The 25518-nt window shown below is 40.6% G+C and overlaps 2 long non-coding RNA genes across 7 annotated transcripts in view; one reads left to right on the top strand and one right to left on the bottom strand.

Moving 5' to 3' along the window:
- Positions 1–25518, bottom strand: part of LOC119243621 (uncharacterized) — a 353580-nt gene that overhangs the window by 193930 nt on the left and 134132 nt on the right. The gene's annotated exons all lie outside the window — the stretch shown is intronic.
- Positions 1535–25247, top strand: LOC119242767 (uncharacterized). 2 transcript variants are annotated; one of them, XR_008551548.1, is made up of 5 exons: positions 1535–1780; positions 2556–2664; positions 23848–23890; positions 24152–24314; positions 24897–25247. It is a non-coding gene; the product is annotated as an uncharacterized LOC119242767 (long non-coding RNA). The 2 variants fall into 2 exon arrangements; XR_005124567.2 differs by having other exon boundaries at positions 2556–2617.

Raw genomic sequence — 25518 nt, forward strand, 5'->3', positions numbered from 1 at the left:
AAAGTTTATCAATCACTATCTGAGTTCTTCACCTGTGCATACAATTATAAGACTACTCAGGCTTGAGAACAACAACAGTGGGATTTATTCAACAAACCAGGGGAAAAAAATAGTTACCGAGGTAAAAAATGGCTGTTTACCTCACCCAAAGCAGTGTCCAGTGTTTTCAAGATCTAAACAAATAACAGCTAAGATGGCATCTTTCCACCACTGGAGGACACAGTATTCCTCTCCCCAACAATAGGCCACATGCCCAAGATGGTGTCTTCCTGTGGCAGCCAGACTATATATAGGCCAGGTTCCAACTCATGAAGACAACAGAAGACACCACAGGAGATGCTCCAAGAGCTGCCGAGATGCCCCAGCACAGCACCAGACAAGTGACACTCAAAATAGCAGCTGCAGCAGCTGAAAGACCCGACAAACGGCTACACTCACCCTGATCAGCAAGGCGCCTGGCTCCGGGTCTTCACCTTCCCCGACAGGCTGCAATAACAGCAAAACCGGGAACAGTTTCACTTGCTCAGCTACTTGCAAACCTCCAAACTTTTCCCCTCTGAGGCTGGCTACTGGAAGCCTCTCCACGTTTGGAGGTCCACAACAGCCTTCTGGAAGACCAGTGCAATGGAAGTCAAAATCACTGACCCCGAAGACGCTGCATCTCAAGTGCTGAATCCTCAAAAACTGAATCCTCAAAAGCTCAATTCCAATGACTAAATCATTAGGGGCTGCTTTTGTAGTCCCTTGTATATTTAATCAGTCACTCCACCCCAAAATGTGATACTTTTTAGCATTTTCCCTGGACCTCACCAGCAACCCCCCCTCAGGGGGCACCACCTGTAATAGTCTTTGGCTTTAGCCACCCCTTACACAATGAACTCTTTCTTTTTTCATTTCATTTGATTTTCTCTTAGCTCCTGCATGTAAATCATTATTTGGTTTGGTTTGGTTTGGGGGTGATAGAGGCAGAATCAGAAGACACACACAGGGCCTCCCCTGGTGGCGCAGGCGGTTGATTGCCGCGCTGTGAGGCTGTCCGCAGCCTCTGCAGCGCCAGTTCGATCCCAGCCAGCCGGCAAGGGTCCCACATGGTGCGGCAGACCTCTCCTGTCTCACCCGATGCTCCCCTCAGCAATGTATTCATCAGTCTGCCTGTTCTGTTCCCTGCTCTCTGTCTCTGGTGAATCCTCTCACCCTCCCGCACATCTGGCCTGTACCCCGGTTCTTGTGTAAATGAATAAATAAATCTTTAAAAAAAAAAAAAAGATGCACACACACACACACGCACATACACACACACACACACACACAGAGACTTGCCCCTTTGACAAGACTCCAGTGTTTACACTGGTTTGTTTTGCTGTAAGAGAATAAGCAACTCTTATATTTCGATAAAATGAAAACTCTTCTGTCCTTCTCCTCCTGTGCTTCTCCTACAGTGGCTAAAGGATTTAAAACTGAAATGCACATATGTGCCAATCATGCCAACTCCCTAAATTGTGATCTCACAACAGAAAGCACACATCAGCTTATACTGATGTCTCCACCTCCACTGCCTTAACTGGCAGGAGTAACAGCTATAATTCGCCAACAGGTTGACACAGCAGAGCGTGGACTTGGGCTGACAGCGCAGGACCTTTCAGCAGTTGTAATCTACAACACATGCTGCTCGCCGAACGCCAGGTGTGGCTCTGTGGGCGTCACGGTGAAAAACAAGAAGGGGAAAACTTCCCTGCCTTGTTAGCATAGGAAGCACGAGGACACCCCTCCATGAATGAAGGTCAGCCCAGACTTGAAAACAAATTTGTTGTTCCCACCGAGTGAGTCACTGTAAAAAAGGAACATTAATTTATTGAAGCAGTTACGTGACGACCTCAAGCTGAAAAAGGACTACTAAAAAGGCTTAAGAATGCATATCTGTGTAAATACTTCATCTAGTCTGACATAGTTAGGAATGTGTATGTGCAGATATTTTTAAACACGTGTTATTTAGAACAAATCAATTTCTAAGTCAGAAAACCAATAACTACAGGAGAGATGTGACATATTTTCCTTCAAATGTAGCTTAATTCTTGACTTTCTCCTCTCCATGTGCAGCTCTTAAGCTGTATGAAGCTTTAAAAAGGTCTAAAGACTATATGCTTCATATAACTAAGCTTCTCAAGAAAACAGATTGGTCTTTCTGTTTTCATGTATCTGTCGAAATTTTAAAATTTCAATATCATCATCATCTTTCTCCAGAAGGAAAAGTCACGCTGTGCCCAGCACATGCAATCATCTGTCCCCACTTCAAATACCCAACACCATTCCTTACTCCTCTCTTAGGCCTGCTGTGAAACCACATTCTCTTATTTACCTACCTCTCTACCCCCAAATTCCCACGCTCTGCCCCCCTGTGTGCAGAACCAATCCATCCAAACTCAAGCCATGTTATCAAGGCCAATTTCAAAGCCTACTCATTCCCCAAGTCCCTTCAAAATTAATGAATTCAAAATTAATTTAAAATATGCAACTTATCTTCATGCCTTCTGGTTGTTTTTATTTGTTAATTTCAGTACCACCTTAGCTGCAATCCACATCTGGAGGATGGAATAAAAAGGTGTCAACACACAATCAGGTATTGGAATTTGGAAGAGTCATGGTCTACATGGAAGGCTCTGCTCAGTGAGTTTAATGTCATTGTGACATTGGATTTAGACAGGTCACTTAAGTGACCATCACTGGGATCAACATTCAACCAAATAGAGTACCTGCAGGCCTGTGTTGCACATGCCCACATGTTCTGCTTCTCCACTACACAGAGGCACAGTCGGGCGTGGCCGCTGGTGAGCTAATTCTGCTTCCTGTGAGAGACTTAAACAATAGTTTACATTTACTGAATTTTAAAAGATATTTGTAAGTATTTTGTACTACATTTTAGGTGGGTTTTTTGGTTTGTTTTTTGTATTACTGAGGCAACATCAGCCCTAGCAGCCCTCGGACCATTAGATCAGAAAGAAAACAAGCCAGTCTCTCTTTTTAACCACGCTTTGTGGTGGGTCTTCTCTTACTATAGACTAACCGTATCCAAACTAAATATGGTCTCTGAATCCTGCCAATATACTGTTCTGAAGGAACATAATTATTTTGATGCTATCCCTAAGGTTAAATGAGACATTTTCGATAAAGTGAATTTAAGATTCAGTTGTCTTGTGGTCTCAAACTTAAAGTCCATATGACAGGCCTTATGCTATTCTAAAAGCTAGCCATTTTTATGTTCCTTCACAAAAGAGGGAGGCACAGGTCAGGATGTAACTTAACCAAGGCAAACCACCAGGTTTTCACCTAAACACTTTGGCGCCAAATTCACGATAGAGTTCTACTTTTTGTTTCTGCCCAATTCAGGATTGCCTAAAATCCCTCGTGTAAAGACACAATTTTCTTGTGTCTTTTCAAGTAAAACCTAGCAGAATTAAATACTTGGCTACTAAGGTGAATTTTCATCTAACTTCCATTAATGGAAAGTAACAGCATCGACATTTAGACATAGAGAGCAGATATTTACTAATTTGAAATTTTAGCCTGCCTGAGAACAGACCACTGAAACATTTTTTAATTTTTTTACTTATATCTTTTACATCACTGTGTAGTTCCCATAAAATACTCACCACCAAGTCACCCGTGAACCACACCATAGTCCCTGTGCTCTTCTCTCCCCTGGCTTAATCCAATTTCCTCCTCCACCCTCACAGAATGCCTCTGATTTTATGGTTGCTTGCTAGTTTTGTTTTTTGTTTTATTATTATTGTTGTTGTTGTTGTCACTGTCGTTGTTTTTTCTGATCCTTTATTTGGTTGCCCTATATTCCTCCTATAAGTGAAACCAGCCAACATTTTTAACCACATTTTATTTTAACCATTTTTAATCATTAGGAAATTCCTTAATCTAAAAGAGGAATCATTATCATAAGTGAATTGATGGAATAAAAACGACAGCTATCTGAAATCATCTCATAGTCATCAAGAAAGAAAAGTTTACCAGAGGCATGAAAAGTTGAAAGTGCCTTTTCAAAGCTGCAAGTCCAATGACGTAGGTCAGGCTCATACTTAGCATAAGACAAAGGCTTTTTGTGTCTTCATGTGGCAAGAGACCACTAAGCTGACACGTGAGCTGGAAATGGATGTCCTGTGGATCTCAAGGACAGTACCGGGGGCCTTTTACCTCTCTATCAGGCTCAAGGTCAGACCACTAAGACTTTGCCAAAATATATGCTGCTTCTTTTCCCTTAAAATTTCCTATGTGTGATAAACGCTAAAACTTCTTAACATTTCAGTAAGAAATAGACAATGCAACAGTATTCTACTTACACATGGCCAAATACTTCAGACTTTTCCTTTACCTCTCCCCATACTAACTGTATCTATATGTAAATATATCTACATGTACTGACTCGCCTTCTCTTGACACCTTGCGCTATGTTACATCATTATAATCTAATTCCGAGTAATGAACACCATTACTCTTAACTAATGAAGTACTTTAATAACTTTCAGAGGAAAGTGTCTAAACTTCAATAAGTACAGAAATTTTCAGGCGTGGTGATCTCGTAGAGATATTTTAACTGACTGGTCTTCCCAGGCATTCCCTATCATCCCACAGAACCAGTATATATCCTTTTAAATATACCAGTACTGCTGGCAATAATATGTCCAAGTATCCATTAAAAAATAATAGATTAGGGGCCTCCCCGGTGGCGCAGCGGTTGAGCGCTGGGTTGCGAAGCTGCCCGCAGCCTCTGCAGTGCCGGTTCGATCCCCAGGTGCTCCCTGGCCACCGGAGAAGGGTCCCACATGGCGCGCAGACCTCTCCTGCCACCCACTGCTCCCCTCAGCAGTGTACTTCGGTCCTTCTGCCTGCTCTGCTCCCCTCTCTGGCTCTGGTGAATTCTCTCACCCTCCCGCACTTCTGACTGTACCCAGTGCTTGTATAAATAAAATAAATAAATTAAAAAAAAAAATAATAAAATAAAAAAATAACAGATTAAAGGCATGTTTCATTCTTTTCCACATTCATATCTATTTACTATTTATTAACTTTCCAATCTGAATAAATAGATCCATATTGACTAGCTTCTCAATTTTTTTGTCTTGTTGACACGTTCAGCTCAGACTTGTTGCACATAAAGGAAATTCAGTCTCTAGACTAAAATCTGACTTATAAAAAAATTAACAGTGGGATGTAACAGGAATAGAAATTAACATTGACCGAGAGTCTATTTTGCGCCAGGTTTATGCATAGAAAACATGCATCATTTCAAGCTATTATCGTAAGAACAGAAGTAACTTTTAGCCCTCAATTCATTTGATAAATGAGAATATAGCCCTCATTTGATAAATGAGAATTCAAATTCAAAAGAAGTCTCACTCATGGATTCTCAGGCAACAATTATTAACAACAGGATTTAAATGAGATTTATTTGATTCTTTGACAAACTTTAAGGAAGACTGGTTATGTGGTACTTTTTTTAACTCATAATGTTTTTAATGTTGGTATAGTAAAATGTCTATCCTATACTTTGCAAGCAAATTTCATTCTTTTCCCTTCCCATTTTTAAAGTTCACATAAAAAAGTAGGTAGAAGTGCAGGAACAAAGATTCTAGAAGGAATGCAGCCCCAAGAATGGTCAAGTGTGTAAGAAATGAAAAGACATTTAGAGAAATCAATCAAGTTACAAGAGAGTTCTCAGATGAGCTCAGATTTCAAAAGGACATATGTAAAAGCAAGAAGTAAGAGCACTAAAGCAAAGATAAATGGGGGAACAAGGAGGAGCTACATCTGTTAGGAGAGAGTAATAAGGTCTTAAACCTGAATGCACTGAAGCTTAGAAGGAATTCCAGGCATCAATAAGATTTTTAAAACTGATAAAAGGGAACCCCCCCAAAAAAGGAAGTGAAATGGCAACTGTTTGTAAAAGGTACTTAATATTTACAGAAAACAGAGAGACAAAAAGTCTTACCTGATGCCTACTCTGCCTTCATCTTCTCCCCTAAGGGGAGAAAAGTCTGGAAAATATGCCCTCGAAAAGGGAGCTACATTTTATAACCAGTCGTTCAGATAAAAAGCTGGTAGGTGCCTGAGAAACTCCAGTACGCCCCAATGTGCTATACCCCAGAACCCTTCCTGGTCTATGGCATTCCTCACTAATGACCTTCATGTGTACCCCACTTCAGAAAGCCCATGAGACCATGGCAGAACAGAGCTGCTCCATCTCTGAAAGCTGATTTTGACCACAGACTTCCCTTTTCCTGCTCCCATTGTTCCACGACACTTGTACTTTGAACACATCAGGAGCAGAAACCTCCTTATAATTAATGTATGGCCTCCCCCTCTTGGTTTGACTCCAGACTCTACCAAGAATGTACAGCTCCTCGCCTCAACCACTCTCGTCTGTCTCAAGAAACCCTAACCTCAGATCCACTCAACCTTGAATTTTCTGCATTTCTCTAATCAAGTTATGGAGCACAATGGAAAAGAATCACCACAACTGTAGATGGAGACCACTACGATTTTATGGTCTTAAATCTTATAAAGGGTTTTCAATATGTGATGCGAGTCATTCTCCACATGCCTCTGGTCAGCTCCCAACTTTTTCAAGACTCTACAACTTTCCTTAAATGATCCCCTTTCAGACATTTACTCCATTGTGTCCAGGAGATGATACAAGCCACACACACACACACACACACACACACACACACACACCCAAAGAGGAAAAAGAAGCCATGAGCAATAAGCTCCCTCAATCTGCTGCCCTCCTACCTACAGGGTGAAAGATCTCAAGAACCATCCAACACTGTGCTCTTTCTCTTGTCCAAACCTACCTACCTTTCCACCAGCCCCACAGCTCAACTCTGGTGTGGCAAATAGCTGCAGTGATGGCCTGCAAAGGTGCCTATGTCCCAGTATCCACTCCCTGTCACACCCTGTGATTCTGAGGTTGGCCGTGTGATATGCTGTGGCCAAGGTGACAGGAGCAATGATGAAGTTGAGCTTTGAGCTTTGCAAAGAGCTTGTTCATTAAAGTTTGCCTTTTCTTACAGCTCTTGGAAACTCTATGGCCATCACTACAAGGATAATGCTAGGCTCACCTTCAGGATGATAAACAACACACGGCTTTGATCTTGCCTGTGCTGACACAAAGCCAGGGTGCCATCCCAAACTAACCAACACAGACAAGTCGCCAGCTCTAACCTCAGAGATCTCTGCCAGTCCGGACCAAAGAACTACCCAAACAATGGTCTGACTTGTGAGAAATAATGCACACAAACTGATTTAAACCAAAAAGTTTTGGGGTGATTTGTTATGCAGCAAAAGCTAACTGATACTTACTCCATCATGTGAATCCTCCTGACTGCCTCAGCATATATATATACAATGGGTTTTCATCTTAAACTACACCTCCTCTACTCCCATACAATGCTTCCTTCATGAACTGTTTCCAAAAGCTGTCTTTATTTTCCCTCACAAACTGTTCAAATTTTTAATACTGAATTCTGACTTTTTCAGTCATCAGCCTAACAGAACTGCTTTTAAAGTTACCATTGAATTTGCTAACTTCAAAGGACAATTTTCAGTTTTTATGTACAGTAAACAATACTGGAACATCTGTTTACTGCCTCAACCCCTCATCCTCCTGAAAACACACAGCCATGCTTTAGTATTCAATTCAAGGGTCACTATCAACTCATTTTAGACATTTCAGAACCCTTCTCTGGGCTCCCAGAACACAGAGTCTGTGTGTCATGTGGATTTCGCTGCCTCTTTGTTATTTTCAGCTCCCCATTACATTTTCTGATCCTTAAAACTCAACATCTGCCTTGTAAAAATGAGTCAATAAAGGGGAATGGTTTTTCCTCCATTTCTTTAACCAAAAAAATTGAAAATCTCTCCAAAAGAAACAAGAAAAATGAAATTTAACCTAGAAAAACGCCAAGGCTCTCAATGTAATTCAAAAACTTCCTTCCAAGCTTATTTTGCTCTACCTTTATTTTAGAGATCATTTCTGTGAACAAAGACTAGGAAGATTTAACCGTAAGTTCAAGTTTATCCAAAAATTGGATAATACCCTTTTTAAATAAGAGAACCTTGAACTAACATAATGGAAGTATAATAGCACCATGCAGGAACGGTTACAACATATTGTAAAATCACATCTTTCACCCTAGGAAAGCCACATTCTCAGAGAGGCACCAACAGCTACATCAGAACACCACGGAAAGTAAGGTGGGATGAAACAATGGGAGATATTTGTCTGAGCAAAGAGAAGCTAAGGAGAGCGCGATGGTGGTGTCCAGGTGAGAGCGGCAAGCACAGGATACCTGTGAAGATACAGATGACCCATGAGGAGATAAAGAAAGGGAAATTTTCTTCAATGGAAAGAAAACTTATTTACGAATTAAAAATAGCCCAAGAATCAGACTGGCCGCCTCCCAGGGAAGGGAGTAGTCCTCACTCATCAGATACGTGTCCGGCGGAGGCTAACTAGCCATCTGTCAGCCTCGGTGATCCCTTCCAGAGATGGCTTTTCATATCTGGAGGATTTTGCTGGCTTACAGTTCCGTAGTTTAGCTGTGTCATGCAACAGCTTATTTACAAGTGGGTTTTGCTGGTGGTGGTGTTGTTTTTGTTCATTTTCTATTCTCCTAACTTATTTTTGCCTCCTGGAGAGCAGCACTAAGTCTATTTGTACTGCACTTACCAGAGCTACCCCGCAATATCTCTTTGGAACACTATCCTCTGAAATGTTTTGAGGTCGTGCCAGCTGAGGCTGTAGTCATCACTGTCACTTCCTTCTAGTGCTTTCATTCTATCTCTGCTCTTGGAACGGTCCCAGCAGAGGCCAAGGCAACTTCTTTCACAAACAAAATCAACATCATGCTCTCTCTTGATCCAACACAACACAACAAGAGGTGGCTGTAACCCCGGGGCTACTGTTTCCAATATTAGTGTGCTTGTCAGTGACATTTCCTTCTCAGTGACTCGGAAAGCCCCTTGTTGTACCATAACCACTAGGCTAATGGTTATGTTCTTTGAACAACAATCCTTCATTTTCTGCCTTGTCTGTCAGAGGAAAAGGGAGGCATGAAAGAAAACATGTTGGCCCAGGATGAGTTAAAATTAAATGACAATCTCCACAGCTCCTTCCTCACAAGTAAAGAATGATGACAAAATGAGGGGAAGGATGAACACGTTCATTAGACTGAGGATGGCAAGCCCCAGGCGGATGGGTTTTAGCCGCATCTCCTTTCTATGACCTTATTCACTCCCTGTGGAAGGACTATATGCTGTAAAACAAAAGACACTGCATCATCCTCCCAGATGTGTGAAAAGGGTGTGGGGTGTGTGGGGGGTATATGTGTGTGTGTGTGTGTGTGTGTATGAGAGATGATAAATGGGAAGAAACATTTTTCATGCACAACAAAATGTAGTAATGATATCCTAGCAAAGATATCATTTGGTCTCCCTCTAGATCTCCTTTTTGACCTTTTAGGAAACCTAAGACAAATGAGTCCTTGAAGTTCTACTCTAAATGTCCATAATATTATTTTAGGGCTCCTGCCAAGTGTGCTAAGTGTCCCGTGGGTTATTAAATATCAAAAGTTGTACCAGGACAACATGGAGTTACCAAGACCTTAAGAGTAAATACAACAGCAGGTATCACATTTCCAGCTGACAAGTCTATATTGCAATAACCCTGAGGCTAGAAACCATCTATCTCCTCCTCATCGGACAGCGCCAAGCTTAAACACGGAGTAGGTCCTCAACACCATCTTCAAGAATGTTTGTTCACCCCACAAAAAGAGCAGGGGATTTCAGATTCCTTTAGAAGGAATTCATCATTCCTAGGGGGTCTTAAGGGTTCTGCTTATAAAATTTACAACTCTGCCATGTGAGGCTATTGGTGATTCTGAGAAGAGAACGAAATCATCAAACATGCTGGAAATAATATTTAAACCATTTTCAGTTATTTAAAGGATCTTCAAATTGTGCAGCTGTAAAGTCTGGACTCTGTTCTTTAAGAACTGTGAGAGTCCAGGTATTAGAAACCTATTTGGAGTTATCACTAAGGATAAGGTGCAAGCCTTCTTTCTACAAATCACTCACAAGCAAGCAATTGCGACAGAACTTGCTGAAATTGTCTTTTAGAAACAATTAAGCAAAGAAGCACATTAATGGAGGTTTCCTTCCAACTGAAAAACATCCTCTTGCCTGCTGGTGCTATTGATCCAAGGATCTTAGAAAATATTGAAACATCGACTGGAGGCTCCTTTCAGTTTAGGTATCATGGTAAGAAATGTCTCGTGGGTCATGGAGCGTTCTCTTGTGACTCATAATCACGCCTTGGTGCACCCACGCCTCTCTGAGTGTGCAGCACCCTTCTTCCGGCATGGCACTGCCAGACAGCATGACCAGCCTGCACGCCCAGGCCTGAGGGTCAGACTCCGCCCGCTCTGTGTGTTTGAGCGCTCACGCTTCCTTGTGTGCAGCAGGTATTTATTAACAATCTGCCAGAGTAAGGCACTGTCCACAAGGCTGATGTTACTGCTGTGACTGAAACAAACCAAAAAACATCCCTGCCCTTCCAAAGCAATCATTTCATCAGAAGATATAAGCATTGGACCCTGTGCCAGGCAATTATTTAATTTGAGACAGGTGAGTCCTAGATAAAGGACAAATGTGAGTTGAAACTCAAAGCTCCAGTCCTGTCCGGGGCATCTGTTCTCTGATGAGGCTTTGCTGGAGATCGGAAGTATGACTGCAATTCAGAATTATTTCTGCTGTGGCGTCAGAGAGAAAACAAAAGGGAAGTTGCTTTGATTCCCTTCTTTAAGACTTGAATTTCCAGGCTTGTGAAATATATTCTCTAATTCTACCTGACACCTTCTTCTATAATTCTAACTGGGAATCTTTTTTTCTCTCCCTCCCAATATGGTAGAATGATAAGAAATCAAGGAATGTGAGGAGACAGTTACTGTCAATTCTATTTTGTAAATCAATGAATAGCTACCTCCTGATATAGCTAGACATATAAAACATGATTGTTTTAGGAGGCAGGCCAGAAAGTAACTCAAGCTGGTGAGTTCCCAAGGAGTTGGCATATAAGGGTGGCGATTCCAGCAAGTCCCTAAACCTGGACATAGACAAGTCTGGGCCTCTCAGTAACCTGTGGCTTCTAGAACTGACCAGGAGAATGAGAGACGGTCGGGCTTCCACATGGGACACTCTCTGGGGATAGCCAGTAAGCAGCTGTAATTGAAGGAAGAGGCTACAGTTTCTTGTATGAAAGGCAGGGAAACCAAGAATAAATTTGGGGATATGAGCATTAAAGGACCGTTGTGGACTCATAATCAGATGTGGGTTGGGGAAGTGGGTTGGGAATCCCAGGCTTTCACCAGCCTTGTGACTGAAGGCAAGTCATACCTTCTCCATACAGTTTGCTCCTCCATCAAAAGGAGACAACAATTGTGGGTGTCAGGTCCAAGCAGGGATTTGTGAACGATTCATACTAAAAAGCTAGAGTAAACTTACACCATGTTGTATGTCAATTATATCTCAATTTCCTTTCTGAAGGTTAGCGCACTATCTGGCATTTAAATTATAGTTGTCATTATGTTAGCATTATGTTTTGCTTTTGCCAACTTTGTCAGGACTTGCCAATTTCTTAAAATACAAAATAAAACAAAACTTCCAAGTTTCTTGCCCAAAACACCCCTCCCCCCACTGCTTTATTATTGTGACAGTACCACCAGTTCAAGTCTCAATTGCAAATACTATGTCCTTTGGCAGCTCAGAATTCATCAAGGTTGCCCACCTCTTCCATCTTTGATGTCATGAAAGGTCCTTTCAAAGGCTGGTTTCAATTTCCTTGCCTCAGACTCTCTTTAGATTTTTCACAAAATCTGTATTCCAGTCATGTCAGCAAACACAGTTTCTCCAAAGAACTCGGTAATTTCAAACTCCCATGCTCTGGCATATGCTGTTTATTCCTTCCCGGAAAAGTCCTATCTACTCTATTTCCCCAAAACCCTGCAAATTTCTACCTCCCTGCCAATGGTCAGTTCACTGGCCCCAGTCTGCACAGTCCTATAACACCAAAGTATTGTTCATCCCCACTTAGCAGATGAAACTAGCACCTACTTCATCCACAGTTTCATCTTTCCTATACATTTCCATCAATCCCACTAGAATGAGAGTCTGGAGTAGAGAGGTCCTAACATTGGTGTTTATGTATAAATAGATGGATGGATGGATAGGTGGATACATACATACATACATATTTAATTTTTTTGAATAAATCCTCAAGTTCTTCTGGAATGATTCTGGATGCCATCTTATTGAAAACTGCTCAGGAAGTCTTACAACCAGAACAACCTTCAAGACTTCGAAATCATCTTGGTGGAAATAGTCCTGGGCTCAAGGAACATCATTTTTCTCAGTCAGGAATTTTGGAGCTTTTCCCTAATTGTAAGGCATTGCTATAATTTACAAAACTAAAGGCAGGCAAAGGAAAGCAGGCTCTGTGATGAATAAACAGACCCTAGTACAAGAGTAATTTGTGCTTTATAGACTGCAAACAGTGATGCAAACAAGTATTTAAGGGCTCATCATTTCACAGCAATAGATAAAGATCTCAGGCAAGTAAAGGACTAGCACCAGGGCACTGGGGGAGCAGCAAGAGCAGAGCCCTGGGGAGGGAGGGAGGGAGTTCTGGAATTCCCAATTAGCCTCCAGTTTGGTGCAGTCAACTCTCCATTTCTACAAATATTAACTGGGGTCTCCTCTGTCCCCAGTCCCTGTTTTCAGGCACTACAGATACTGCAGCAAACACAACAGTCTAATGTCTGCTCTTAGGAAACTTGGGTCATTTTACATAAAGAGGAAACATTAAGATGTGAGGCACAGCTTCCCTGTCAGCTTCTTTTGTCTCACCAAAAGTGGGTGTCCCACTGAAATAAATGATCATTCCGCAACTATTTAGTCACAGCACAGTAACATCATAAAGATACAGCTCTTAAGAAATCACCTCCCTGCAAGATGGGAAATAAAGTGTGCTAAAAGGCTTGGTGGAAATCCTGACTTCAAAGACACCTGGATCCTTCTATATGCTAATGAAGTTTTAAACCATGCTCTTCCGCATCTCTCTCCAGGATTTATTTATATTCCACCTTGAAACAAGAACTTCATTCCAATGAACACTATATGCTTATATTTAAAAAGGGTTATTATACTCAAATGTTAAAATGTTAGCTAGTCATGAGTCTTACTGTAACAGGGGCATCTCCGTGAAAGGGGAGCTGCCATGATCCTGCCCCACGTAACAGGCAGCAAAGCCGAGCAGCCGGGAGAGGCTAAATAACATGGAAAGCAGGTGAGCCCTGGGGAGACACACGGAGAAGAAGTGGGCTTGCTTCTCGGCTTTGGGCTTGCACCAGGAGCTTGGGGGGACTCGGAGGAGACGCAGGGCAGAGAGTCACAAAGAGACACTTGAAAAAGGCAAGAGGGTGAGACCTGTGGGCAGGCTGACAACGGCAGCCATTACTCAGATTTGTACCTTTTGATTTTGCTCCTTTTGCCGCAGGCTTGCCTGACCCCTCCCCATGTCTTATGATTCCCCAACAGAAGGTGCCTTAGACTTGTGACCGTTCAGGCTTCAGTCACCTGCGTCCTGCTTCCTGTCTGGCTGGGCACTTGCCCATGAAGGATAGGTGACTGAGTGTTTCCTTGAGAAACTCTTACCGTTTCTTCTCTATGCGCACTGATCTGTTCAAGTTCCTTTACACTGCGCCTGTTCTGCCTTTGTGCACAGATGGCCGGGGCCCTTACAGCATGCAATTTGGGGGCCCCAGAGGGACCCTCAGTCACATACTTAAAATATGATTCTCTTCATGAACTTATTTTGCTTGTGAATATTTCCTATTTTTCACAGTGAAGATGCTATAAGCAATAGTTTGAGGCTGGGTTTTTTAAATCCTGACTGCTGAAAACTTCCTTATTTTTAAATGTTACTCTAATGTTGAAGTTGGTTTCATTTAAAAAGCTACAATTAATTTTGAGCTCTTACATCTTCCTTAGTTTCTTATAAAATTCATCTACAGCATGAAAATGTGAACTTTATGGAAACCACTTACAATGGAGATTAAAGGTAAATTGATGGGAATTGAACTGTGATTATAGGAAGCACATAAAAATTAACTATTTCCTGTTACGAAAATAAAATACACCGTATTATTGGGATATAAAAACACAGTTCTGAAAAGTGAGTGCTACTCATCTTTGCCTATGGAGTTTAATGCAGGAATAGATGCAAATCACAGTTCTGTTTTGCAACAGGAACATCCATAAAATGCTATCACAAAAAACTGGCAACATCCTTACTTCACGTAATTTTACACATTCAGAAAAGCCGACAGAGCCATTTATCACGTCTGTGAAAGAGGCACTTTTTTCCATATATTAGTGTTATTTGGCTTTATTCTAATCTAATTGCTAGTTACCTAAGGGCAGGAGAGAAGTTCTAAAATAGTAAAAGGAAATTAAAAGAGCAACAGAAAAATTGGGAGGCATTCCTCTCGAAAAAGAGCTTTAAACAAACAAGTCAGTTCAATATTTCCCAGGATCTATTTAGATTTTTTTAAAAGGAAAAAGGCAAAAATCCAAAAGAAATGGATTACCAAAAAAGCAATAAAATTTTAAAAACACATCATCATACTTTTAATGTTAATTTAGGCCCAAAACTTCAATAGGTTTAAGTTTAATCAACAAAAAGAAAATAAAAACCATATGATCATTATCAACAGATGCTGAGAAAGCATTCAACAAAGTTCAACACCCATTTATGATGAAGGCTCATACTGGTTTCCTTCAGTTTACAAGAATTATTTCATCTGTATTCTGTCTGCTACACAATGATCTAAAATAGTTATGAATCGTTTTACAATTGCCACTTGCATTTCTACAACAAATAATAAACTTATTTTAAACATCTCATTACTCATCTATTTTCAACAACTGTCTGTGGACTTAAAACTTTAGATTCGGATAAGCTTAAGATTTAAACATCTAGAAATAGCAATTCTAATTCATCTGCATTTTCAATGACATACATCACATTAGTATTATATTGTTTTATACATATGAATACTATTACAACAGGAAATGTACAAATGTGAAACCTACAAGATCCATATTTTCTTAGATTTATTTGTAACCTATCAGAACAATCATGTGTAGCAACTCTTCAAATTTCCTCTAGTCCTATTTATTCCTCATTATAGTCATTACTGATCACTATTCTATTACAATCAGATTATACCAGTGTATCTTAAATTGAAAGATTATTTTTATGTATGCAATTGAACCTTGCTTTAATTTTTCTTTTAATTCACATCTCAAGTTTTTCTGACCTCATTAAATTCTAAATTATGTTAATATTATACATAAGTTCAGTTTATTGAGTCAGAAAACTCTAATACATTACCAATTGTGTGGGGAAAAAATCTGTAAGGAAAATGACACAACTAAACATCAAATTAGAGAAGAATGGTAGTAAAGGTTAAGTTTTTCAGAGTTATCAAATAAAAATGCAGGACACCCACTTAAATTCGAATTTTGGATAATAATCATTTCCAGCATATATCCAAAGCAATATTTGGGACATACTTATGCTAAAAATTTATTCATTGCTTATATAAAATTTAGATTTAACTGTGTTTGTAGTTTGACCTAGTATACCTAATAAAAGTAAATTTATAAGTATTAATGTATCACTTATTACAGTCTCATCTGTTATTTGCTTAAAGGTTTCTATGCAACAAAGTCAAATCACACACATTCAATAGCTATTAATTTCTGTGAACCTCAGGGAATATTACCTCTACTAATTTATGCAATGTGGTTTTTCCCTTTCATTGGGGATGAACATCACAGAAGAGGCCTGTCACCAGCTTCCACACTTCCAACACAGCAGCAAGGAGCAAGGGAGCAGTTCCCAGCTAAATGTACTAGGGATTACAGTGAATGTGATTGGGGCATGTTAAATGCTGTACACTGTGGTTATCTCCTTTCACCCTCCTGACAGATCTTTGAGAAGGCTGCTGTGACTATTACCGCTTCACAGACGAGGAAACTGAAATAAGCAAGGTCTTGTACCTTGATTACAGCAAGTAAGCTGGGAAGCGGCATCTGAAACAGAGACCTGACTACCCATCTCAGGGCACCGGCTGCCCCAATTAGGAAACAGGAGGGTGTGTGCGCTTGTCCCTCTTTAGAGGACCCCATAGACTCATCTGCACTGCTCCCACTGCCAGATCCTGTGAGACCCCAGCTAGGTGCCCCTGAGACTCTGCTACCTGAGGCTAGGTGAAGGCAGTCCGGGCATTCCTGAGCTCCCCTAAGAAGGTAATTCAATTTCTCGGTCTATAAAAACGACCAAGAAAATGTTAAGTATGTACTGTTTCCTATAATGATCAAATCTATCTTGGATGACAAACTGTCAAAGCTTTGAAAAGTTAGCATTAATGCAGTTTTTCCCTAAGTTTTGCCAGAATACCATCTACATTCTCTAAAAATAGTTACAGTCAATGATCTGAATTTTATTTATTCAACCATTAGGAAATGATAAATATAATTTATTTAATTTAAAAGATGAGGTTGTACTATACAGAGTGTTATTACTTTTGTTTACTTGATATATTCTGCTGCTAATACATAATACTAAGTGGCAGGTTCTGTTTATATGCTTCATCTATCAATATATTAATTCAGCCTGGTCTCACAACAGCCATATCTGATAAGTACCTTTTCCAGATAAGGAAACTAAGGCACAGAGAGGTTAAGAAACTAGCCCAAAGTCATACAGAAAGCAGAAGAGTCAGGATTCAAACTCAGGCGATTCCTTACAGCACTCTGCTCTTAAAATTAGGCTCTTGTTTGAGAATCTTTCGTTGCCAATGATAGTACTGACTCATCTTCACACTAGATACAACTGAGGACTTTATATTTCAAATGGCTCCTTGTCCCTGTGTATCTAAGAAGAAGGATAAATATTCTGAAGTACAAAAGACCAAAATTTTGAGAGTCCACAAAATGACTTTGTATTCCTTGCTCAGTTATCTCCACAATTCATTTTGTGCCAGAAATTCTCCACCATACAATAAAGGGCCAATAGCCAGTGGCCAGAGTTGGCTCACATACTAAAAGGTCACCACAAGGACACCCAAGGCTTCCTAAGTACTTCCCCAAGGCTGCCAGAGGATTAGCTGGGTGTTCCTGTGCCAGGTTCACTTAACAGGAACAGGGCAAGTTGTGGACACTAATTGCTTCTCACAAGTATTTTGGGTGATATAAAAATACAACAGCAGGAAATAGAATTTCCCCTTAGAAAGTGACCTTTCCCATGAGTATAGTACTTTTACAGATTTGAATGCATGAAAAATATTTATATATTGGCATGAAATTTTAAAATGTAAACTGCTCTTCCCTCCATGTTACAAAGGCTTCTTCTGTATTTACAACAACTAAAATTAAACACAGGGTAACAGCATAGTTTTAAATCCTCATTCTCCTTCCCCCATCTTGTCAATTCAAGGCTTTGTCCCGTGGTCACTGCCTGGACAATGGCTTGTTGTCGTCTGACATCTCTTCCCAAATGTTATGTTTACACACAAGTCTGAGGCAAGCAAGTACACATGCTTGTGTATGCATGTGTGTAAAGACACGTGTACATATACCTATCTCAAAGAGATGGAATTTACATTTTCATTCTATGCTATAACTCCCAGATTGATCGAGTATCTATCCAAAATCCTAACATTTTTTTGTGTTCCTAAAATTCAGAAAAAAATAACATAAATGGACTAAGCTTTGTAGTTCACAAGTGCACACAGACCACACCATGCAGGGTTAATGGGTATCAAGGCACATATATGAAAGCAGCTGAGAGAAGAGCAGAGAGAAATGAGTGTTAATGGCAAAAAGGGTGTGTATTCACCAGTCCTGCAAATACCTTTGCAAATCAGTCTCATAACCAACGGATAACAAAAGTAGCCCAAAGAGAGCGTAACTATTTTTTTTTTAAGATTTATTTATTTATTCATACAAGCACTGGGTAAAGTCAGAAGCGCGGGAGGGTGAGAGAATTCACCAGAGCCAGAGCGGGGAACAGAACAGACAGACTGATGAAATACACTGCTGAGGGGAGCAGCGGGTGCAGCAGGAGAGGCCTGTCATGCCATGTGGGACCCTTGCTGGCGGCTGGGGATTGAACTGGCACTGCAGAGGCTGTGGGCAGCTCTGCAGCCCAGGGCTCAACCGCTGCGCCACCAAGGGAGGCCATATAACTAACTCTTAATAGCACTATCTTTCTAGGAGGCACTAAGTGAAGCCCCTTACAAATAAAAAGATGAGCCTCCCTGGTGGCGCAAGGGGTTGAGCGCAGCACTGTGAAACTGTCTGCAGCCTCTTCAGCATGAGTTCAATCCCCGGCCAGGGTGCTACCCACATGGTGCAGCAGACCTCTCCTGACTCACCTGCTGCTCCCCTCAGCAGTGTACTTCAGTCTATCTGCCTGTTCTGTACCCCACTCTGTCTCTGGTGAATCCTCTCACCTCCCGCACCTCTGGCCTGTACCCAGTTCTTCTAAAATAAATAAATAAATCTTAAAAAAATAAAAATAAAAAGACATTTGATCCTCGTAACAAACATGGTAAAATATAATTCACCCATTTTATCTACCTTTACCTTTCTTTCTAATAGATTCTCAGCTGAACTTTTTTTTTAAGTTTCCTATTCTTTTTTTTTTTTTAAAGATTTATTTATTTATTATTTATACAAGCACTGGGTACAGTCTGAAGTGCGGGAGGGTGAGAGAACCCACCAGAGCCAGAGCGGGGAGCAGAGTAGGCAGAAGGACCGAAGTACACTGCTGAGGGGAGCAGCGGGGGGCAGGAGAGGTCTGCGCGCCATGTGGGACCCTCCTCCGGTGGCCGGGGAGCAGCTGGGGGATCGAACAGGCGCTGCAGAGGCTGTGGGCAGCTTCGCAACCCAGCGCTCAACCACTGCGCCACCGGGGAGGCCCAAGTTTCCTATTCTTTTAATTACTTCCAAAGTGAATTTTTCAGAAATATTCCTCTCTTCCCCACACTTTTGGGCCACTAAAAAGATAGCTAACATGTGTCCTTTCTTTTTTCAAAGGTTTATTTTATTAATTTATGCATATAAGAACCGGGGTGTAGGCCAGAGCTGCAGGGGGGCTATGGGGGGAGCGGGTGAAGGGATTCACTAGAGACAGAGTGGGGAGCACAACAGGCAGATCCACTGAAATACACTGCTGAGGGTAGCAGCAAGTGAGACAGGAGAGGTCTACTGCGCCATGTGGGTTAGCTCCCCGGCCGGGGATCAAACCCATGCTGCAGGAGCTGATGAGGCTGCCTATAGCTTCATTGTGCTAAGACTTAACCCCCTGCACCACCAAGGATGCCCCTAACCTATGTCCTTTTAAGCCCTTTCATCAAGAGGTCTTGAGGAGAGAAAGTCACAGAATGTGAGTACGAGCTACAGGACTGTGGACAGGGATGGTGATCTCATGATCTCACCTCCCAGATGGAAAGCTGGGTTTGACATAGGGTCAGCTGAGAAACTGGAGGATCCCCCAGTGGATGTGCAAATAACCCACCTTTATGAACACAGTCACAATGAAGAACTTAAGAGTGACAAGCACTAGGAATATACATATAACAAAATCCCTGGGAAAAAAATATTTGATCTGGATACCAGAAGAAATTAAATATTCTTTCCAAGTAATGCCAACCCCAACACAAGCCTATTGGCTTTCAGGTTTCAGGGTGTGATTTAACACTGACCATAGAGTGAATGTATAGAGAATGTTAAAAAAATAAAAAAATAAAAAAAACCTAGAATGGATATGTACTTAGTGTTATAAATTACACGTATTTTGTAATTTGTTTGATTTATCTCACAGTGCAGTAAACACCAAGAACGGCAAAGGATTACATATTTGGGTCACTAATACCGTGTTGCCAGAAGTAATAATTGTAACTGTCAATATGCCTTTTAGATTTACCTTCACATGACCATTAACACTCTGTCTCAGTTTTCAAGCTTCCTTTGTTAACGACTACTTAGACTTTGAGACCTTTCAACACAAGTAATTGTTACGATTTGCAAGTGATGATAGAACAGGTCACTGATTTCCTGTTACCCAAAGCAGCCTTACTACAGAAGGAAAGTATATTTTTGTAAACCTGCTTTCACAGTATTTGGGAGGCTAGTAATATATGTGATGTTACGTCATGGTATGTCACTTATGTTAACTACAACACTTCCTTTTCCTTTGATACATGATGAAGAAGTTTTTTGGTATGTCCTGCACAATACTCTCAATCATATTTTTCTGTTTATATTTCAAGGATTTACATTTTGAATATCACTACACTCAAAAACACCTGGTTTCAGGGAGCACTGAATTAAAAGCTATGTTAATAGAAACCTAAGTAACAATTCCTAACCTCTAAGAATTGTCCACGGTTCACACTAGACATGAGCCAAAATGAATGTGATTAAATAAAGCATTGAGAGACTGCTAGGCAGCTGTGCTCCAGAGCCTCATCGGAGTATCTTGCATGTAGTAAACTAATTCATTCTCACACCAACACAAAAAGGTTGATGCTTTATATCCCCAATTTTAGATGATGAAGAAATTACAACGAACAGAAGCCAGGAGGAGATTCAAACCAGGAGGTGGAGGTTTAAAGTTTTACACTACTTCCTCTTGTGCATGAATCCATGCAATGCTACTAGCATTTGTGTAGGACATGAGGTGCTGGAAAATTCTAGCTGGGCCAGACTCACTTCCACTCTTAGATTATGCAGTCAATCTAGGAAGACTTTTTTCAAAGTCCCGACATGGGATATTGTGGATATAAATGCTCAGATACTTGAGCAAACGAAACTTTGAGAGGAGGCAAAGCTTCTAAAGGGAAGCCATTAAAAGGTAAGCAAAACAGAAAGGTTCAACTGTTCCTGTGAGCATGGATGCAACTGAGGCACACGGATGGAGATCGCTGAGATACAGAGTGCAGATTTTGGATTTCCTTCAGGAATAGTGGGAAGTTATGTGTTAAATGGGTTTGTGACAGAGTGAAAAGGAGCAGCAGAGAAGAGTTAACAGCAGCAGTCAGATTAAATAGGGTGCTGGCAAATGAATGACTGCAATTCCTTACTGGGTTTCCTGTGCCCCTTTCAATGGGTAGTTGATTAGGGTCATACATTAGGTTAGAAGAGACTAATCTTATTTGGCAAGACAACAGTGTCACTGTTATTAAAGTAACTTATTTGAAGCATACACAATGAATGATTTACACAACTGCTTCTTTAGAAGTGCCAATAATTTTTGAAAAATTCGTTGAAAAGTACAAATGGCTAAGCAACGATTAGTGGTGATTTATAATTGTTATTTTTAAGCTGTGGCTTGCTTCCACATCACCTGATACCTTATTAAAACATAGACTGTTGGGTCCCAATCCCAGAGTTTCTGGGTTAGTAGGTCTGGGTTGGTCTGAGAATCTGCGTATCTAACAAGTTCCCACGTGATGACGATGATTTGGGTCCAGAGACCACCCTTTGAGAACCACGGTCTAAAAATGGGTTAACCATTTTAAAATGGTCTACTTAAGAAACAACATGGTGCATTGTTGATAAATTAGAATATAATGCAAATAAGTGAAATAATCTGAGAAGAAAATCTTAATCTGATTCAACTGCTTTTTTTTAAGTATATAGAAAAGAAGAATATGTTAGATAAAAGACACTACAGGGATGTGTTTAGCAAAGGTCATCTTTATAAGAAAAATACATAGTTTCCTCAAAAAACGAACTGGGGGGGGGAGGCAGGGAGAAAGAAATGGAAGAGAAGCCTATTGATGAAAGAGTCTTAATGGACATATTAACCAATAGCAACGCATGGTCATTTTTTTATCCCCATTCAAATTAACAAACTATTAATAAATATGATTTTAGGGGGCTTCCCCGGTGGTACAGCAGGTTGAGCGAAGTGCTGTGAGGCTGTCTGCAGCCTCCACAGCACCGGTTCGATTTCTAGCCAGCCAGGGAGATTCCCACATGGCGCCGCAGACCTCTCCTGCCGTGCCCGCTGCTCCCCTCAGCAGTGTATTCCGTCAGTCTGCCTGTTCTGCTCCCCGCTCTGGCTCTGGCAAATCCTCTCACCCTCCCATGCCTGTGGCCTGTACTCCAGCTATTGTATAAATAATATAAAATCTTTTTAAAAAAGATGATTTTATAGAAAATTGGACATTTATACAATATCTAAATATATTTAATGATACTAAGGAGTTATTGCTAACGTTTTAGTTGTGACATTGTGATTGCATTCAACAAAGATATTTATCTTTGGAGAAATATTTACAAAAGAAATAAAATGATGTCTGCCATTCACTCCAAAACAGCCTGTGGGTAAAAGAAGGGTAATAAATAACACAGAAAAGCCAAGAGTTGAAAATTCTTTGGCGCTCATATGACAGTTCAGTGTACTATTCTGTGTGTGTGTGTGTGTATGTATATATGAATACACTATTTGAAATTTTTGTGATAAACACTGAAAGATAAGCCAACAAGTATATGAACAAGTTTTTCCTTAAAAGTCAGTTTTATTTTTTTTCTCCTCTTTTAATTTTATGGCACCAAATTTTTCAGAATTAACTGCTTCCCAAACTTCATAAGACAAAAGGATGGTACATAACAGCAATAATGCAGCATCTAATATATTCCGAAGAAAACATACAAGAAGAAGATAAATACCAATTAGACAGAAAATACTGAGGGAAGAAAGCCACTAAAAACTGAGAGGGCTCAAATATAAGACAGGAAACTTGTGAAATGTAAAGGATCGTATAACCCATTCCTTTGGCATGTACAGCTAATTTGGGAAACCATCAAATTAATCTCTGTCTATTGGTCTTCTTCACCTCCCATCATGTTATCAGTTGGGTTATCCCATGGTATTCAAACCTTCCTTGGAATTAAAGTTCGTTGTCTACACTATAACCATGCCAAAGAACACAAGGAAAATTACAAATTATCAGATCCATCCACAAATAACAGCATTCCAAAATATCATAGGCAGAGCGCGCTTGGGAAATCTTTCATTCCTCCAAACCTCATATGTAACAGACTGTCCTGCTAATTAAATGAGACAGAAGCTGCATCTGGTCAGAGATAGGACACATGGCAAGGACAGCTGGCAAAACTACCACAAAGTGCTCCAGGTAAACAAACTACTTCCTTCTTCCTTCTTTCTAAACAGACCTTGTCTGCAAGTGGGGGAGAGGGTACATGTTTTATTTTTAGCAACAACTGCCAGAATGCATTTATTTTGCATGCCAGCTTGCCATGGGAAGGTGGGGGAAATAAATCCATCATATATATGAACTAAACCTGAATGCAAATGGGTTTCATCACACTCAAATCTTACACACCTTTGCTGGGATAAATTAAATAATGTCATCTATGATTTATTGCCAGTTTATAGCAATTTAGAACAGAAAGAGATGAATGGATAGTAGTTAGTACTTATTTATAATACTTTTTAAAATAATAATAGCACAAATTCTAAAAAATCAAAGCAGAGAGAGAAAAATGAGATTTGATGTTTTCAACAGGCAGAAATTTGAGTAGCATAGTATAGTACTATAGTATATAGAATGACACTATATTAGCTAATTTGATTTTCATCAAGACACTGTTATGTAACTATTGTTATCACTTCTGTTCCAGATAAAGAACCTGCAGCACAGAGGTGTTAAATGGTTGGTCAAAGGTTAGTCAAAGGCAGGGTGGTGGTGCAAAAGGATAATTAACATAGAAGCCAAAACTGAATGTGCAGCTTGGGACCTTGGCTATAGACAAAAGACAATGTGTTCACCTAAAAGAGGAAACAGACATATAAATAATCATGAATAATAAAATACTAACGAAGCCAGTACAATTAAAATGTGACTGAAGACATGGTAGTATTTGATAGTGGATATTCAACTAGTAAAATAAATGCTTTCCTTCACATGAAACAACATCCCTGCAGGAAATATCGCTGTTAACTCCTCCTCACTGAGCTGATGCCACGGGAGGGGAACATAAAGATGAGGAGACACAGCCTTTGCCACTGGAACAGAAGTGGACTGAACAGACAGAACAGAGTTCACAAGGAAGCGCAGATGTGGAACGCACTTTTATCAATTATTGGGGTGAGGGGGTATCCAAGTCTACTTTATTCTTTAACTCTTTCTGCAATAGACTTATAACTCTCATTAAAAGTAACCACTTTTTGGTTTACTTTAGTGTATTCTGACTGCAACTAGCTCCTGATGTTACAGAATTGTTTCCGTTCTTCCCCCGCCCCCCCCCAAGGCTATAAAGAGATGGTTACCCCCTCAGGGGTTGTGTTTTTCTACCTCTGAGTCATATACATAGTGGGGTAAAACAGTTTCTTCAAGACAGGGAGAAAGGGAGGTTGAAAAGGAGGGAGGAGGAGGGAGATAGGTTGGAGGGGGGGACTTACTTTCACTACGAGTCTACATTTCCATTAGAACTGGTACGTGTTTCTTGTAAACACAATATAACTGAGTCCTGTATTTTGATCCATGTTGACACTGTCTTTTGGCAGGGGGTGAGTTCAGTCTACTAACAGGGTGATCAATGCTATATAAGGTCTTGCTACTGCCACTTCAGCTGTGGTTTTCTGGTTGTTTCTTTTTCCTGCTGTTCCTATCTGCCTTTCTTTTGGGTGGTTTTCCAAAGTGATTCTGTTTCTTTTTTCATTCTGCCAGTGTCTCCACCCCAGATTTTTCTGGTTTGGTTGCCACGAGGATTGTATAAGACCTCCCCCTGGAAGATAGGCTGCTGCGAGCTAGTATCATCTTGTCATCATTTGCCCATACAGATTCCATCCTTGCCTGAACAAAGAAGATATCGTATATCTACAACAAGAATATCACTCAGATATGAAAGAAGACGAAACCTCACCATGTGTGACAATATGTCGAGGCGATCAGATTAAGCAAGTCCGCCAGAAGGGAAAAAATAAACCCTGTGATTTCACTTGTGTGGAAGCTAAAGGAACAAAGCCAATGAACGAAAACGATAAAAACAAAAGCAGGTCCTTGGACTCTGACAACAGAATGGGGGTTCCCAGAGGGAAAGGGCAGAGGGACTGTCAAGGGGGTGGAGGGAGAGTGGTGGGGGTGACGACCTTTCTCTGGGAGAGGCATGGAATACACACTGAGGTGCAGCAGCTGTGCTCCAGAAAGCCACCTCGTATGCCCAACCCATTGTATTAACACCAGCGCCTACACAGGGTTCATGAAACCCACGCGTTACTAAAAACAAAGAATTTTTCTTTAAAAACCGTATTTAAGTTACCTCAAAGAAGATCTCGATGTAGGCTAACCA

The sequence above is a fragment of the Talpa occidentalis genome, unplaced genomic scaffold (genome assembly GCF_014898055.3).
Source record: "Talpa occidentalis isolate TD23 unplaced genomic scaffold, MPIMG_talOcc4v2.1 talOcc4.13, whole genome shotgun sequence".
NCBI classification, from domain to species: Eukaryota; Metazoa; Chordata; class Mammalia; order Eulipotyphla; family Talpidae; genus Talpa; species Talpa occidentalis.